Consider the following 7,576-nt stretch of genomic DNA (forward strand, 5'->3'; position numbering starts at 1 on the left):
TTTACTTTAGATTTTTCTTTGTGTAGTTTTAGCGCATAGGCTTTTCAAGGACTCTATGACAAGATGGGAAAAGTTCAAGATCAACAATAAACTCCCCTTTATGGTATCCAGTCAAAGGACAATAAGAACACCAATGATCGAGAATTAAAGAAACAAGACAAATGCCACAATTGAATTGATAAGTTTACCTTGATTCTTGAAGCAATTGAAATAATACAATCTCACACTCTCACAATAATAAAGGCATGCAAATAGCATGAATAATTCTGAATTTTGATTAAAAATCCCCTAATGCAAAGGACGGTTGAAGTTTATATATAAAAACTAAACCTAACCCTAAAAGACTAAGAATAAACTAAACTCTAAAGAGGAAAATAAGTTTGGACGAAAATTATAAGCTCATAGCAAGGGGTAGCACACTAAAACCAAAAAATTAGGTTCAAATAACTAAATTAGCAATACTAAAGTAAATAAAATAGTATAAAATTAATCCAAACAAATGGGTTTACAAAATAAATCATTAAGGCCTAAATAACATATATAACACGTCCCCTAAGGCTGCCAATGAGTTGTGCACATACTTCTTAAATTGCACATGCATTGCACATGTTTCTTCAAAACTACCAATTTGATTTGATGGACTTGTACACCTTCTAATTAGGCTCAATGGACTTAAATCTTCACAAAAACCTTCATTCATCTTTACTTTAGGTTACCCTTTATGTAGCTTTGGCACATAGGCTTGATTATGCTTCTTAAACCTATAATTGCAAGTGTTGTACCAAATCTATCTTATATGAATTAAAGCACACCCCAAGTAGATTTGGTTCATATAAATATGATTTTGAACTCCTTTTTTAGACCCATTTGAATGATATAAGGTTGCTCCACATCATTGTTGCAAGTCTACTTATTAGATCCGTATCATTCCCTCCTTCTTTAGAAAAGATTTGTCCTTGAATCTTACTCATGTTCATGTCAAGAGTGGAAGCTTTAGGAACCAATCCATTTTCAAATACCTCTTATTGAATAGGTGAAAATAGCATGAAACACTTTTAATGGATGTTTGTTAGTGTAAGCTCTAGTTCCATGTACATTGTAAAGACATTTTATCTACGATAAATAAAGATGAGGGGTTTGTTTTATCACTTTGTTTATTACTGTGCATATTAAATTGATAAAACATCCTTGAATGTTGAGTCTGTTCAAATTATCAAGTGTAAGACACTTGGTAGTAAAACCTTAAAACTTTAAAGCATAACATTCTAAACTTCCCTAGTCAATCATTGTCATGGGAGTGACATTAAACTAAGGCTAGCATGGTCTCTGTGAGATGATCATGTTTTACGGGGCATAGGATATTGGATATCAATCAGAGAACATAAATACAAGTTAAGAATGTTGTATTTGGAAAAGATCCACTTATGAGAACACTACATGGTTGAAAGTCATAAGTGTCTCTCTAGTGATACTTGTACTATAAGTCCTTAGACTGAAAATCTCTATAGATGCCTAGATGAGTCCTTGTATGCTTTGACTTACACTTAACGTGCCCGTAAATGGGTTGACAAGTACAGGTATGATTGGGTATGCCATAATTCATGCTAAGTAATATGAGAGAAGTGAAGGAATTGCCTTTCTGAAAGAAAGAGAAAATAACATCGGCCACTTGACTAGTAAAACCGAGAAGAGTGTGGCCACACCCAAGTTGTATGATAAGAGTTATTATTAATTTGATTAATTCAGTATCACTAATAGGTCAAGAAAAATGATTTACCAATGAGTAAGGATGACTTATTCTATGCCTTATACCAATCATGATATCTTATGACGAAGAATTGTACTAGTTAGTAGGGTGATTTTCTGAGCAAATTCATAACTATTCAATTTGAATAATTTATAATATTTTGCTAGAGACCAATTATAATTTGTGGACCTTAAAAATCCATTGCTAATATTGAATAGTCCTACAAGATCGCACACAATGAAATTTGGACAAAGGGTACTTTCGTATTCTCCTTATCGGGCCATTAATAAGTGTTTTATTTAAAATATTATCAATGGACACGTGTGAATATCGGTACATATTCCTAGACCCACTTAATGTGGCTTAAGATCTGATATATTTAGTTAATTAAAAAGTTTAATTAATTAGTTAAAAAGAGAGAGAGAGCCCTAATAGGATTAGGACTTGTTTTAAGGAAATTTATTTTGAATTAAATGCCAATATCTAATTGGATTTGAATTCAAATTAAATTAAATTCTCTCTCTAGATTTTTTTGCTCATTTAGGCTGAATTTGAGTTACTAAAATAGGGAAAAACAAAACCCTAATTGGTCTCTCAATATTCAGCTACATAAGTGAGAAAAAAGGAGAAAGAAACTTTACTTTTTCACCTCCTCTCTTTGGCCGAACTTCTTAGAGAAAGTAAGAGATTTTTCTCCTACTCACTTTGAAATTTTTGGTACTAAACACATCAGAGATTGATAGAGATCAGATCTCCAATCCTCAATCTAAGCCGAAGTTACAAAACTGAAAGGAATAGACAAGCATTCAAGGTGCTAGTACACTTCCTTTGGCTGAGAATTTTAGTGTGTGAAATCGTAGAGGGGAGTCGCTATTGGACAGTTTCTTAGTCACGTTTTGTTGCTGGAGTAGGAGATCAAAAAGGTAGTTTTGATTCGTTTCGTTTTGGTTTGGTCTTGCAAATGATTCAATGAAGATAACGCTTGCATTTAATGCCATTATTGCATGTAGACTCTAGGTTGTTCTTATGGCTTAAAATTGTTTTGTTTTTCCGTTGTGCTAATCTGATATTAAGCTCATAAGATTACCACCAATGTTCTCATCAACAACCAACACATCAAGAACAAAAGAACTAGGCATAACAATGTTAGTCATAAAAAGATCATGTGGATGTGAGCCATTGTAACGACCCCAAAATGGACCGTCACCGGCGCTAGGATTCAGGTCGGCTTAAGGCCGCCAGAACCCGTAGCAAGCCTGCTATACTCTCTGTGTACCTGTAAACCTCATACATGATCATACATTTTCTGTGAAAATAAAACTCTTTTCTGAACCAAGGCTTAACCTGTGCATGCACTATCTCTGTACTCTGTACTCATGTACTCTGTACTCTGTATCCCTGACTAGAGCTTGCTCTAGATGGGTTTACCCATACCTGTTAAGCCTGGTTTTCACATACAGGAAAACATATATACATATACAGATCATGTACAAAACATACATCACTAGGTCAAGCAACAACTATTACATCTCTTTAATATTACATGTCCACTCTAAGCTATTACAAATCTCTTTACTTTTCCTGTACTCTGCTGGACTGTCCCTGTACACTGTACACTGAACCTGCAAAACTGGGGTTAAGGGAGTGGGATGAGCTCTATAGCCCAGTGAGTAGAACAGTAAAACATCTCAGTAAAATATGATCTCATGGAATGCACCATATCACAGACAAGCCACATCAAAAGTAAACCTGTCACCACATAGTCCCAGTAACTCTGTGCCAGGGCGTAGAATCGAGCACCTGGTCTTCCTGTCATATATGTATATGTGTATATAACACCTCTGTACTTACCATTGCCAGGGCGTAGTCAAAGGCTCCTGGACTTTACTATATACCTGCCAGGGCGTAGTCAAAGGCTCCTGGACTTGCTATACCTGCCAGGGCGTAGTCAAAGGCTCCTGGACTTCCTGCCTGAGACTATTGGATCATTCAGCATTCACTCACATCACCAAATCACGATGCAATGCAACATATTCGTGAATACTAATGCAACCAATCTATGGCATAAACATGATGCATGAGATATGCTAAAAGCAGTTTGTGGTTCAATAAAAGTCATAAGTTTAGTTCCACTCACCTCTGGCTATCTGGACTGACTGACTCTGCAGGCTCTGATCCTCTGGAGCAGTACTCACTGCTGCTCTCTCTGGTTCCTCTGGTCTGTACCTATACAGATGGACTCAAATGAGGGACCAAACAAGCGTAGAATAACTCTCTTAAACTCCCCAAGAATCCCCTTAACCTCACTCAACTATCCATGCAAAAGCTGGACAGGACACTTTCGGCGGCAGGTTCGGCGGCCGAATGTCCTCTCCAGAGACGAAACTCAAGCACCTTCGGCGGCCGAATCCCTCAAACAGAGCCGAACATGCAAAAACACTCGGGGGCAAGCTGTGGCAACTAAGCCACCATGCAGGAGGTTCGGCGGCCGAATGAACCTTCGGCTGCCGAACCTGAGTTCATCCAGAACTCAGCTTCAACGACAAACCATCTCCTCCTTCCCTTCAACACTTTCTCACATGCATCCTTCACGTATTCAACACACATATACTCAAGTATATGGTCACAGGGGTCCAAACTAGCTAATAACCCCAAACAACAAAACAAACATAACACATCAACATGTATACATACATAAATCATCAAAAACTACCATGAATAACCTAAGCATGCTTCTCCTTCCTTTCACTCGTCAGAAAACATATAAACAGGGTCTAAAACTGCCCTTACCTCTGGAAACAGGAAGATACACACACTGAACAAAGGAAAAACAGATCAAACTCTCTTCAAACTCTCAAAATCTCAAAAGCGTAACTTTTGTTTCTCTCAACTCTCAACACCTTTGCAAGCACCTCAAACTGCTGTAAGAACAACCAAAAACATGTACAGATGAGTCATAAGAGACGTGGTCATTCCATGGCAAGAATCTGAGGCCAACACTTGTCAAAAAAACCATGACTCAGCTCACTAGCCAACTCAGCTTCGGCTGCCCAATCGCATGCGAAACCATGCAACATTCGGGGGCCGAACTTGAATTTCAGAAGCCGAACATGGGGCACTTTCGGCGGCCGAACTTACCTTCGGCTGCCGAACTTGGCTGAAGTCTCCATGAAATATTTTTTCTTCAAAACTATATAACGTATAAACCTTAAAACACATCATAACACTTAGAAAACAAGACTCCTACCCTTTTCTCGAATCCCAGCACCCCGGATTCCACCAGACAATAGGCATTCCGGTGCCGGATTCTAGCCGGGTATTACATTCTCCCCTCCTTAAGAACATTCGTCCTCGGATGTTCCTAAAACACACAATTAACACATGAAACGGAGAAAACGAACCTCAAAACAAATATGGATACTGCTGGAGCATAGACTCCCGCGTCTCCCAGGTGCACTCTTCTAGATTATGGTGGTTCCATAAAACTTTCACCATCGGAATCTCCTTGTTCCTTAGCTGTCTGATCTGCGTGTCCAGAATCCGTACTGGCTGCTCTATATAGGTGAGATCCGTATGAATCTCCACCTCAGGCTCACTCAGAACCTGATTTGGATCTGACACAAACTGTCGTAGCATAGAAACATGAAATACCGGGTGTATCCTCTCCATAGAAGCAGGTAAATCCAGCTTATACGACACATTTCCGATCCTCTGCAACACCTCAAAGGGTCCAATGTACCGTGGAGCTAATTTACCTTTCTTCCCAAAACGAACCACGCCTTTCATTGGAGATACTTTCAGCAATACCCAATTACCCTCTTGAAATTCTAACTGCTTTCTGCGAACATCTGCATAACTTTTCTGTCTACTCTGAGCTGTTCTGATTCTTTCTCTGATCATGGGCACCATTCTACTGGTAATGTCTACTAACTCTGGCCCTGCAAGAGCCTTCTCTCCTACCTCTTCCCAGCAAACAGGGGATCTGCACTTCCTCCCATACAAAGCTTCATAAGGAGCCATGCCAATGCTAGCATGATGACTGTTATTGTAGGCAAACTCCACCAAAGGTAGATGCTGCCTCCAAGAACCGCCAAAGTCTAACACACAAAGGCGAAGCATATCCTCTATGGTCTGGATGGTCCTTTCTGACTGTCCATCAGTCTGTGGGTGGAAAGCAGTACTAAAATCCAATCTCGTGCCCATCGCACTTTGCAGACTCCGCCAAAAGCGGGAGGTAAACTGAGGTCCTCTGTCTGAAACTATAGATACTGGAACTCCATGTAATCTCACTATCTCATCCAGATAGACCTGTGCCAGCTTATCCACAGAATAGTTACTCCGTACTGGAAGAAAATGAGCAGATTTCGTGAGTCTGTCCACAATCACCCATATCGAGTCTATCCTGTTGGACACTACTGGTAAACCCACTACAAAATCCATGGCTATGTTCTCCCATTTCCATTCTGGAATCGGTAATGGGTTAAGCATTCCGGCTGGTTTCTGATGCTCTAATTTCACCCTCTGACAAACCTCACAGGCTGTCACAAACTGCGCCACTTCCTTCTTCATGGCTGGCCACCAATAGACCCTTTTCAGATCCTGATACATCTTGGTGGCTCCTGGGTGAACACTATACCTCGCATTATGAGCTTCCCTCATAATGTCTTCCTTCACACTGCCCCTATCTGGTACACAAAGTCGACTCCCATAGCGAAGGATCCCTTTGCTGTCAAATCTGAACTCTACACTATTGCCTGACTGAACAGTCCTGGCAATTTTCATCAACTCAGGGTCCTCATGCTGTCTCTGAGCTATCTGCTCCAGAAACACAGGTGTCACTCTCATCTGTGCGATCAGCGCTCCTGTACCAGACAATTCTAGCTGTAATCCCTCGTCAGAGAGCTTATAAAGCTCCATCACAACTGGTCTCCGCTCTGCTGCTATATGGGATAAACTGCCTAGTGACTTCCGGCTTAGGGCGTCTGCGACAACATTCGCCTTACCCGGATGATACTGGATCTTACAATCATAATCACTGAGCAATTCGACCCACCTTCTCTGCCTCAAATTCAGCTCTCTCTGACTTAAGATGTACTGTAAACTCTTGTGATCAGTGAAGATCTCGCATTTAACCCCGTAGAGGTAATGCCGCCACATCTTAAGTGCAAAGATAACTGCTGCCATCTCGAGGTCATGGGTAGGGTAATTCAACTCGTGCTTCTTCAACTGTCTAGAAGCATAAGCTATTACTCTATCACTCTGCATCAATACACAACCTAATCCCACTCGAGATGCATCACAGAACACTGTGAAATCCTCATTACTGACAGGCAGAGCTAACACTGGTGCTGTTGTCAATCTCCTCTTGAGCTCCTCAAAGCTCTCTTCACACTGGTCTGACCAGATAAACTTCTGGTTCTTCTGAGTCAATTTGGTCATAGGAGCTGCTATCTTTGAGAAGTTCTGAACGAACCTCCTGTAGTAACCTGCCAGTCCCAGAAAGCTTTTAATCTCAGTCATTGTCATGGGTCTGGGCCAGTTAGCTACAGCCTCTATCTTCTTGGGGTCTACCTCAATACCCTCTGCTGATACCACATGTCCCAAGAAGGCAATGCTCCGTAACCAAAACTCACACTTCGAGAACTTGGCATATAAACCATGCTCTCTCAGTGTCTGCAAAACTGTCCTCAGATGCTGGGCATGCTCCTCTGCATCTCTGGAATACACTAAGATATCATCGATAAACACAATGACAAAGTGATCCAGAAACTCACTGAATACCCTGTTCATGAGATCCATAAATGCTGCAGGGGCGTTAGTCAACCCGAA

This window comes from Manihot esculenta, chromosome 14 (genome assembly GCF_001659605.2).
Source record: "Manihot esculenta cultivar AM560-2 chromosome 14, M.esculenta_v8, whole genome shotgun sequence".
Lineage (NCBI taxonomy): Eukaryota > Viridiplantae > Streptophyta > Magnoliopsida > Malpighiales > Euphorbiaceae > Manihot > Manihot esculenta.